This window comes from Pyrgilauda ruficollis, unplaced genomic scaffold, assembly GCF_017590135.1.
Source record: "Pyrgilauda ruficollis isolate IOZ18807 unplaced genomic scaffold, ASM1759013v1 scaffold37, whole genome shotgun sequence".
Classification (NCBI taxonomy): Eukaryota; Metazoa; Chordata; class Aves; order Passeriformes; family Passeridae; genus Pyrgilauda; species Pyrgilauda ruficollis.
The window spans coordinates 4710271-4722215 of record NW_024525156.1 but is presented as its reverse complement, the minus strand read 5'-3'; positions in this window follow the sequence as shown (position 1 = coordinate 4722215).

Genomic DNA, 11945 nt, shown 5'->3' with positions numbered 1-11945 from the left:
TAAATAGTTCATACGAGAAAAATGTACGAACTTTGTGATTCCTGCCTTGGGTACAGAACTGCTTTCCTTTACCTTCAACATCGAAAGATTTATCTAAAATTTTCTGTGTTGAAAATAATGATTGAGTTTGAAATGCTGCAATGCACAAGGATTTTTGAATGATAAAATTTTTACTCATTAATAGGCATAATGGGTGTGTTTCAACTGTAATTAATGTTACTTGAGGGCAACAAGGTTAGCTTTTTTTAATAATTCCTTCCATGTCTATTCCAAATTAGATTTTTATACTCAATTAATCAGTACATTGGAATGCTTCCAGATGAGAGGAAATATATGCATGCAAATAAAGCAACTTAAAATCCTAATTATTATCAGAATTGGCTTTTGCAGCATGTGAATGAATTTCATCTGATTTCTCTGCACATTAGAAGTTCAAAAAAGAGACTTTTTTTAATTTTAAAAAGTCACATGACCTTTTAATAGATCTGACAATCTATTTGTTTGTCATGGTTGGTTCACTGTGACAATAATCTAATTAAGCATATTTTGTTTATGTAAGAATGGATAGAAATACTAATATAGGGAATGAAGGAGCTAGGTGAGAGGGATGAAATATCAGAAAGCAATTATGAAAGCCCACCTGTCTTCTGTTAAGATTTAAAGAAAGTCCTCTTAAACCTCTGTAACTTTCTCCAGTCCTTGAGGATAATCCATAAGGTGTTGGATTTCTCTAACATTTTAATCTTGTTAATCTGTGTTTTTCATTTTCTTTCTTGGGTGTTTTTATACTTGAAGGTATTACGTCTTATAACAATAGTTTAACAAGTGCAACTCACAGCTCTCTCCAAGAAAGAATTTTCTTTTTGCCTGAGTCATGTTCAGTTTTTTTTAAATTTTTTTCTGTCTCTCTTTAGTATCATGACTCTTGTAGACATATCTGTGGACAGGGAGCATTTCAAGGTCCTTCAAATGAAGAAATTAGTTTCCTGGAATGTAAAGAGTGTGCTTCAACCCTTTCCAAACTAGGAAACATAGAAACCTAATGTTCCTCCTTCTTAAATTACAACTGATAATTATGCCAAAATGCCACTTGCAGCATAAAAATCAAGTTGTGAGTTGAAAACCTTCTGAGTACAGAGGGCCTAGGTCCTAAGTGTGCCTAATTTTCTGTGTCTAAGGAGGCTTGAGCAGAACTGACCTTGGTTTAGAATCCCTATCAAGTGCACAAGCCTTCCCCTCTCTCTCCAGATCAAGGCACGCTCAGGAGCCCAAGCTTATGTAGCCTGGGAATGCTAGTGTCCAAAATTAAGATGATTTGTGTAATTGTTCAAATCTCTTTGCCAAGTTAATTCATTATCTGTTTGGACACTTAATCTTCTGGTTTTCCAAACAGCTCTGACTTGGACCATGCCAGATAATTCTTTCCATGGGGAAACGTGTGTTTTCTGCCAAGGTGTTTTCTGCCACAGTCCTTGATTTACAGTTTGGTCCCAAATTGCCCTCTTCTTTGTTATGTGGTCTTCTAAGATACTCAATGATGTCTTCTGTGCTCAGAGCCTATGATGTGCCCTGATAAACACCGTGTGCCCTGATAAACAAGCCATGTGCTTGTCACTGGGCTGTGAAACATCAAGTCTGGCACGCTGCAAATTGCACTCCTGTTAGGTGTACTGCTGTACTTATTAATTGTGATGGCTTAGGACCAGGGCAAAAAATCTTGTAGTCCAGAGGGGACAGGAGTCAGGGTATGCATTTGGAAAGGAGTTGCTGGCAGGCAGAGCTCTGCTGTATCATGAGGCTATGCTGGCAGCCCTGCGAAAAGCCTGCTGGGCAGTTCAGCACTGCCAGTTCCCAGCACGGCACCAAACAATGCTACTTTAAACCTAAGAATTTAAAATGGCATATTTGAAGATGCAGAACCTCAGAACAGGCAAAAGCTGCAACTTTGCCACATCTTCACTTTCAGCAAGCTGCATCAGTCCTTTTCCGAAATAGTTTCAAGTACAAGCATATGTCTGTGAGATTCTCTACTGTAAAGGCTCAAAGGATTCTTTAGTCCTGGTCAGGTCTCTCTACATAATAAAAAGGATAGTTATGAGAAATTCTATCCCATCTGATCCAAGAACTGTGTTGTGTACACAGTGAAAATGGTATAAATGTAGACTGAATGTTTGAATTTAGCTGTCGACAATGAAGGAGAGCGTAAATTGCATGTACACTACACATGTACCTAGCTCTTATTATTTTTCAATATCAAAGACATTTTTTATATTTTTCAATATCAAATATTATTTCAATATCAAATAGACATTGTTTAAACTCTTCAGAGAAAAACTATGATATTTATCATTACTTATCCTTGTAATCTACAGTATGGATTCTGTTTGCCCATTTGCCTGATTTAATCCAATTTATACAACGCATCTGTTCTGTGACACACACTTCCCTTTAGTGCTTGCTTTTTTCTTTTTAGTATTCAGAAAGCCAGTCAGCTCCCTGGATAGGCTCTTTTCCCTACTAACTGGTAATCATATTTAAGATTTTTCAATTTAAACATTTCTTCTTTATAGTTCCAAGTTTCCTCGATTTCTTTATCAGTTAACAGCCATGACATAAAATATGTTTGAAATATGGTATTAACATGATATTTCACATTTAACCAAATGCTTTAATTTGAAGGAATGGTACTTATAACCTGATCTGTAGGCACAAATATTTCAAATGTGAATGAACTCCAAGGCAAAATCAAATATTTTGAAGAAGTTAAATGGTGAACGAATCATATCAGAGTTACATGCGACTGTCTCAGAGGACGCTCCCATTATTATACACATTTTTATAAGACTATTACATCATTTTAGTAACTGAATTCCCATAGTGATTTAACATAGTTTCTTCTGTCATTCCTCATAGTTAATTTAATCTATCAGGTTCCAAATTGTCTAGAATAGGAAAGAATCCAAAATATATGCTAAGCTATTTGTACCTAACTCAATTTCTATATTAATAAATCCCTCAGGTTTCAGTGCAATTACAAACAACCTGTGAAGATGTTCTTCCACAAAGAATAAAAATGTCCTGGAAAGATCAAGAGAATATTTTAGTTCAAAGATTTAAAGAATTTTTTTTTTTCCCAATACTTTACCGTGGGCGTGTCCCCTACCAGAAAGTGATCGAGCTCACTTGATCAGGAATGCATCACTTGTCATTCAATGCTTCATAACAGACCATAAATACATTTTTAGCTTATTACAGTTGTGATGCTCAACATATTGGCTTAAATCTCTCTGGGTGCCTAAGGTTATGAACTGAATGTAGGTACATGAACAGCCAGTTACTGCCTCCCAGATGATGTGTAGTGACTTTGCTCAACTGCAGGAACCTGTTTTTACATTATTCTGATTTGACCTGCATTGCCTCAAATTACAGGAGCGCTTGCCATTACAGTATCCATATGAGGCTTTCACAGGTATGTTTTCTTCCTTCTGCTGCCTGTGGAGATCTCTCCTTACAGCTTGGTGATATTCTCACTGAGTCCAGGTGATACATATATACACATATACTACATGTTACTCTTTTTTTGGCTTTTACTTTCCTGTAGAAAGGGCTGCTTCCCAGTAGTTCCTGTAAACCCACACTGAAACTGCAAAGCATTTGTGCTTCCCTATGATCCATGACATCTCATCTCAGAAAGGTCAGCTTTGAAGCAAGCCTTTCACCTTGCTTTGAAATTGGCTCTTCAACAAGCTGATAAAAATAGATTTTTCAAAAAGAGGTTTTGTCCTCGGCCTCTACTCTTTTCTTTCCTCCAAGCAAAACCCCTTCCAGAGGCCCACCAAGGGCCATAATACTCTACTGTTTGCAATTATTTCATTTGGAAAACGTACAGCTACACTGTGTAGTCAGGAAAGTCAGGAATTTTACTAATTTTGGAGGCAGATATTGAAAGGTGTACTGCTAGAGATGGTGCTGGATGAGCTTGACAGTTGTAATTACTTCATAATTAACACTGTTGATGTTTTAGATTGGTATATTAGTAATTATTTTTTGTGAGAAAAGGCCCAGTTGCATCTCTGAGATAGCATCTGAGACTGCTTCTTAAAAAGAGCTTTCAGAATTGAATGGGTATTGCCAGAGATTCCCATGGTTCTTACTCAAAGAGCAAAGGAATTAATGAAGTGGTATTTGAGCAATTAAGTGGAGTGAAGATGATAAAAATTGGAAGCATTTTTCTAGCATTAAAACTAGCAAGGTACATGGTACAAAATTAGGCATGGTAAATGTTTTATCTAAGGAATCTGAGAAAGCAGATTTTACAGGAAGATGATCTCAGAGAGAAGGCTAAAAGTCAGCTTTGCTCTTCATCTATATGAAAAGTCCAGGAAGTTTTCAGACTTTCCTCTAAGAAAAAGCTGCTTTGCAAAGATAATTAATTCAATACATGGGTAGTGATGATCCACAGAGATGAGTGCACAAATCAATAGAAAAGTTTTAAGGGAAATGGTTCAATACTTAGGGAAACCATGAAAAATTAATGAAAAAAATTCATTCATTTTCTCCCTTATTACCATTTAGATGAGCTCAAAGTGAGCAGTTAGCACAATAAAATATGATTACTTTTTAAACTATTCAAAAAGACCTGAATAAAAGGCAGTGTCTAAGTATCACATCTCCAAGTATTTAGAATGCAATTTTTACTGTGAACTCATTAAATATTATGTCTGGATAACAGATATTTTAATGATGAGAAAAGATTATAAACGTGCTAAAGATTAATTTCCACTTTGGGTGAATGAGAAGTCTTATATTTGACTTGTGCAGCAGTAGCAATGTCAGAACTCAAGTTTTCATCAAACTATCACAATGATGGTGACACAGAGATTAAAACTCCTTTTGCTTGATTGCATACAGTTCTGGGGTTATTTTAGATTTCATTTCTTTAAAAACAATACATTTCCAGGTCTTACAATCACATCAAAAAAGTATTGAAAATATTGTCTAAAATCAAAGAGCAAATAACAGAGAAAAGCTAGAGCCTATACAACACAGGAGAGCTCTCTCCTATTATAACACAATTCATAACAGCAGATGTTATGATAATACCATACTTGTGAGGCCACTCTCAATTCCCTTTGAAAGGCTGTGATGATCAGAGAAGCTTCTTGAGACGCCAAGACAGCAAATGTCACCCCAGTCACCCAGAAGGCAACAAGAAGGGTCCAGGGAGATACAGACCTGTCAGTCTCACCAAGAAAGTGATGGAGCAACTAATTCCAGAAACCATTTCCAGACAAATGAAAAAGAAGAAGGTGATTGGGAGCACTCAGCATGGATTTATGAGGGGAAAGTCTTGCTTAATCAACCTTTTCCAATGAGATGACAGGTTTGGTGGGTGTGGGGAGATCAGTTAATGCTGTCTACTGCTGGATTGGTCCATGTCTCACAAACGGGATGGGACTCTGACTGGTTGCAGACTTAGGATTTATTATCTATCTGTATCATACAAGCAAAAAGCAAGAGACACAGGAAAATAACAACATCCATGCAAATCCAGATCAAAGACAAGATGGCAGCTTATACAAAGCCTTTTTCTACATATTCTTTGAACCAATAGCATAAAAGAAAAGGTGTAAAGTCATTATGCTCTAACCAATAAGAAAAGGACCCACATGGGTTTAACATTAACAAAAAGACTTCTATAAACCTCAAATAATACACCATAATTCATTATTTAAGACTGAAACTTTTTCTATCTTTGCAAAGCATATATCTAGAACTTCCCACATCTTGAACTATCAATACGTTCTTGTTCTTTCTTGTTCCTTGTGATAAATATATATGTATTAACTTAGTTTTTAACTTCCTAGTTTCCCATGAGAAAGTTAAGAAATTTCCCAGCCTTTCTTAGCTTTGTGTCTACTTTCTGAGGCCTTTTTGCACTTTCTAAAGTCTTTTACCTTTTTATATTCCTACAGTCTACCTTGCCTCTAGCAAAGCTTTCAGTGTTGCCTCCCACAGTATCCTGTATTGGATTTATGTGATCAGGTTTTAGTAGCAGGGGGGCTACAGGGGTGGCTTCTGTAAGAAGCAGCCAGAAGCTTCCCCCATGTCCAACAGACAATGCCAGCCAGCTCCAGGACAGACCTGCCACTGGCCAAGCCAGTTGGCGATGGTGGGAGCACCTCTGGGATAAGGTAATAAAGAGGGAGGAACAACACCTGTGCAAGTGAAGAGAGAGGAGCAGAAATATATGAGAGAAACATCCCTGCCATCACTAAAACCAGTGAGGAAGAAGGGGTGAGGTGGTGCTCCAGATTCCCCTGCAGCCCATGGTGCAGACCATAGTGAGGCAATTGTCCCCCTGCAGCCCACAGAGGCCCGTGGTGGAAAAGAAATCCACCTGCAGCCCGTGAAGGACACCCCAGACCAAGGGAATACCTGAGGGAGGCTGTTACCCTACAGGAAGGCCATGCTGGAGCAGGGTCCTGGCAGGACCTCTAGATGCATGGAGAGAGGTGTCCATGCTGGAGCAGATTTGCTGGCAGGACTTGTGACCCTGCAGGGCACCCACAGTGAAACTCCCCTTTTCCTGAGGGACTAGACCCCATGGAAAGAGACCCATGCTGGAGCACTTCATGAAGACCTACAGTCCATGGGAAGGACTCATCTTGGAAAAGTTCATGGAGGTCTGCCTGCTGTGGGAGGGATCAGAGCAGGGGAAGAGTGGGAGAAGTCCTCCCCCTGAAGAGGAAGGACTGGCAGAGACAACACGTGATAACTGACCACAGCCCTCATTCCCCTGCACCTCTGAGGAGTGGGAGGGAGAGAAAATCAGAAGTGAAGTCTGAGAAGAAGGGCAGGGTGGGGGAAAAGTGTTTTTAAGATTTGGGTTTATTTCACATTACCCTACTCTGATCTGACTGGCAAAAAATTCAATTAATTTCTCCAAGCTGAGTTGGTTTTGCCCACGACAGCAACAGATAAGAGAACTCTCCCTGCCCTTATCTCAACACACAAGCATTTTGTTTTATTTTCTCTCCCCTGCCCAGCTGAGGAGGGGAGCAACAGATTGGCTTTGGTGGGCACCTGGCAGCGAGGCAGAATCCACCAACCATACATCCCAACATGGACAGGCTAGTTTAGCACACAAGGGAAGTGTACTGAAAACTGGCTGAACTGCAAGGTTCAGAAGGGCTGTGATCAGGACCATGAAGTTCTGCGTGAGGCCATTCACAAGCAGCATGCCCCAGGCACTGGTAATGGGTCCAATCCTGTTTAGCAATGACCTGGGTAATGGCACAGACTAGCTCGAAGAATAAACAAACCTGTGAAGAGTGGCCAATACACCACGTGGTTGTTTGTGCTGCCATACAAAAGGACTTTGAGAGGCTGGAGAAATCAGTGAGGAGGAACCTCATGCATTTTAAGAGAGGGAATTGAAAGCTCTGCACATGGTGAGAAATAACCTTATGAACCAATACATGCTGGGAGACAGTTGACTAGAGAACAGCTTTGCAGAGAAGCCTTTTTTAAATAACTCCAGTAACTCCATAAATTTCAGATCCTTAGTGGAGTAGCAACATGGTGGGATGCAAGCAGTTAAGGAAATTCTTGGTGTGTGTCAAAGATAATTTATTCATTAAAACACTTGTGGCATACAAGGGTGATGCACAGTTGGATCTGATATTCACTGACAAAGAAGTGTTGCTGACTGAAACAAATGTTTTACTGACAGTTGACACAAGCTCTGAAGAAGAGGTCAAGGAGATAGAGCCAGGCTTTTCATGGTATTGTATGCTAGGAGGCCCAGAAATAAAGGGCAGAAGTTAAAATGAAAGATATTCAAAATAGCTACTGAGAACTTTATTTACCACAATTTTCCATGTAGCAGAAGTTGTTGCCCAAGCTTTTGCAATTTCCATCTTTGGAGATCTTTAAGGTCAATCTGGGAAAAAAACAGAGCTGACTCTTCTTTGAGCTGGAAGTTCAACTAGATGACTACCTGAGTTATCTTCCAGACTGAATTTTCCTACAGTCCTAGAATCTCATTTTGCTATTCTTTTTTCAACAAGATATTTCCTTTCAGAAGCAAGAGTCAAACTTCAGATTATTTTAAACTGCTATTTTAAATTAATATCCATTATATAAATCACCCATCCAAGCCCTCTGTATTTCACAGATACCTCATTAGTCATTTTTCCCCACGGTATGAAGTTGAAAATATATCACTATTTATTTCTGTAAGTCAGTTCTAAGTCATGCTAATTGATTTAAATAGCTTTAAAGGTATTAAAGAAAACAGTTGCTATCAGTGCTGACCTTGCAGCACGCATCATCTTTTAGATATTCTGTTCTGTTACATTTTTAAGGAACTAGTCAAACATTATGCAAATTACCTTGTGTTTCTGATTATTTAAAAACCTTCAGTTTTGAACTTGTTTTCCTGCTCTGCTTCAATTAGAGCATGTTGAAGAGATTACTTCATCTCTCAGAATTTTGTTCTCAGCTGTACATGATAAATTTCAAACTTTAGGCTGAACCTACACAATCTGTTTTTGAGCTGCTCAGTTAAGATATTGGCTGTTGCATGTGCTCCTCAAAGGTACAAAAAAGTGCTCTGGACTACTCCTGGTATTGATCATTATTTTAAATGCAGACCAAATAGCATTTATTCTACTGATAATGTTTCAGATGTCTTTAGAAAGGTCTTAAGAGAAGTGAAAGGATGTACTTGAAAAGCTGGGATCAGTACTACTTCCTGTCACATTAGCAAGGTACAGAAGTAATATCAGGCTTTATGGAAAACTTGAATTGTCAAACTTTATTTTGCAAACTTTTTTCTTGAAAGAGGATTCATTACAGTTTAATCCAAACTTCATAGAAGTATTAAAATATATATGTATTGGGATTTGGGTTTTTCTATATTTGCATGATTGTTTTGATTTGGTTTTGTTGGTTTTTTTTTTTCTTTGTTGGTTTTTGGGTTTAGTTTTGGTTGTGATGGTGTTGGGATTTGTTTGAGGGATTTTTTTTTTTTTTAATTTTTGCTTATTTGTTTCTAGTAGAGGCCATGGCATTTGAAATTGAAACAGGAAAGTCTTAATGAATGTCTGCTGCTCTGCTTTGCTCCAGCTGGGTTTAGAGTCACTACCAGGTAAAATTAAGAGAATCAAGGGAAGCTGTTAGAACGGGTGCACAGTGAGACGACCTGAGGTGGGAAGAGTAAGGATGATCATAATCTGGGATACTCTCAAGAGAGTTCAGTGAGAAGAAAAGGTGTCTATTTCTTGAGAGAGTGCAGAAAAGGCACAGCACTTGCTCCCACTCCTGAAGATTAGAAGCTTTTTAAAAATGTTGTCTTAGCTAGTCAAGACAGCCACAGTGATCTGCCAGAAATGGGGGGAAAAGGGTGTTCCCTGGGAAAGTGTTGTAGTAAGGTTGGATGTATGACATGACCTTTGTAATATACACTCTTTAAATATCTGAATATATAAATTTCAGCAATTTCAGGTTTAATAACAAATGCTGCTAATTATTTGAGCTGGGGATCTAGAAACTGAGCAATGCTTTTTGCTCAACATATGCCTCTAAGATATGCCAGCAGAATATTTAACTGTCATGACCAGTTTTGTTGCCTGAGCAAAAAACAAACATGAAAGGGCGGCCTAAGGCACAGTTGGAAGGTCTCTTTAATTACTGTTGTTGGCAGAATTTATTTCCAGAAATGTTATCACAGAATTGGAAATAAAAATGTCTCCTGGCACCACAAGAGCTTTTTTAGATATCACTCTCAAATGTGACACTTCTGAAAAAGTTGGAGAAAAAAAGAGATAATATTGTGCCCACTGACTTCTGACAAAATGCTATAACCCCAGAAATACTCATTTTAAGATAATTTCCTTATCATCAGCACTTACAGTACAGAAGCAATCCTGAATCCCTCAAGACCCCTGCTAAGAGGTTCCCTGTGTCCCTACCAAGGCACAGTCACATTGCTTCAGCTTCTGTGGATTTATTATGCTTCTTTGATTTCTGCTCTTGGACATGGAGAGAGTGCCCAAGGCTTCTCAGTACTAAACCAGTATGGTTGTGTACAAGTGTCCCAGGATGAGGGAAGAGAATCTTGAGTCCAAGTTCAGAAGGCTGACTTATTATATTATGATATTATATTAAAATGCTATACTAAAACTATACAAAAAATAATAGAGAGAAAGAATCCATCAGAAAGCTGGAAAGGAATAGAAAGGAATGAATAACAAAATCTTGTGGCTGCTCACAGCCTCAACACAGGTGGCTGTCATTGGTCATTAACTAAAAACAATTTCACATGCTGGGTAAACAATTCTCCAAATCACATTCCAAAGCAGCAAAACATGGAGAAGCTGAAGCTTCCCCACTTCTCCAGAGTAAAGATCCTGGCAAAAAGATTTTTCATAAAATATGTCTGTGACAACCCGGTTACCTTCTGTTTCTGTTGTGCATAGAAAATATTTGAGTGAGTCCCTTTCAGACTAAAACCAAGACCAGACATAGCCAGTGTTAGGTAAGGCATCATGTAAGATCTAGAATTTAAAGAAAAGCATCTCTGAAAATGCTATGAGAACATAATTTCCTCCAGTACGGCTTACCAGGCCATAGCTCATCGCTGTGTGAGATCCCAGCATGTGGTGCTTGCTCCGATCCCTTCGGGTGTCTGCATTCCTGGCCTGGCATGTGGCACTGGCTGAGGCAGAGCTCACTGCACGTGGGTGAGGAAGGCTTGGTGGGCTCCAGACTTCAAGGGAAAAGTTGAGTGCTTGTAGTAGTAGGTTGTTGAGGCGAACACCCCATGTGTGGAGACACGAGGTTTGACTTCATGTTTCTCAGAAGGTTATTATATTATTATATTTAGAAGATTTATTATATTATGATATATACTAAAATGCTACATAAAAACTATACTAAAAGAACAGAGAGAAAAGAAAGATCTGAAGGTTACAAAGAACAAGAATAGAATGCATAACAAAATCCTGTGACTGCTCACAGCCTCGGCACAGGTGGCTGTGATTGGTCATCAATTGAAAACAATCCACATGAACCAATGGAAGATGCACCTGTTGCATTCCACAGCAGCAGACAGTTATTGTTTACATTTCTCTCCTGAGGCTCTCAGGAGGGAAAAAATTCTAAGAAAGGATTTTTAATAAAATATCATAGCTACAGTAGGTGGTGAATCTGGGGTTGGGTTCCAGGGAGGGGAGGGGAGGGGAGGGGAGGGAAGGGAAGGGAAGGGAAGGGAAGGACCCCCAACACTGAAAAAAAATAAAAACCAACTAAGAAACCAATGGGAGAAGCAGACTGGATGACCCTGGTGTCCCATTGTAAGACAGCAGTTTCTTGCAGCTCCAAAAACTGGTTCCAAAAACTTCTGCTGCATCAAGTAAGGGCTGCAATGAAAGATGGCTCCAGAGCACATTGCAATGGAGAGCCCTTATATTGTTTTTGTATTGTTTCAAATTCTGTGCCAAAAGACTTTCAGAGTATCAAAGCCATTTATTATATCCCATCTTGAATGTGGCCCAATCATTCATAATTAAAATTATTATAACTAAGAAAAGAGAAGACAGAGTATCTATGTTATTAATGTAAAAGCAAACTTATAAGCAGTCTACCTTAGCACACGTTCCAAGATTTAAATAATTTGAATGTCAATATTATGGCTTTATTATCTTTGGTCAATACTGTGGTCTGTTCCAGTCTGTGTGTTATGTTCTGATGCCATGAATCACTGATGTCTACTACAAAATTACAGTCATATTAGCTTACCTGTACTATAATTCTCCAAATGTAGAACAGAACAAAATACTTCTTTAGAAGAAGAATGTGAAACCTGCTGGCTTTGCCAACCCAAGAGACTGACAGTGTTGCAGCAAGATATAACAGCCACACACCACGCTCAGAAAAAC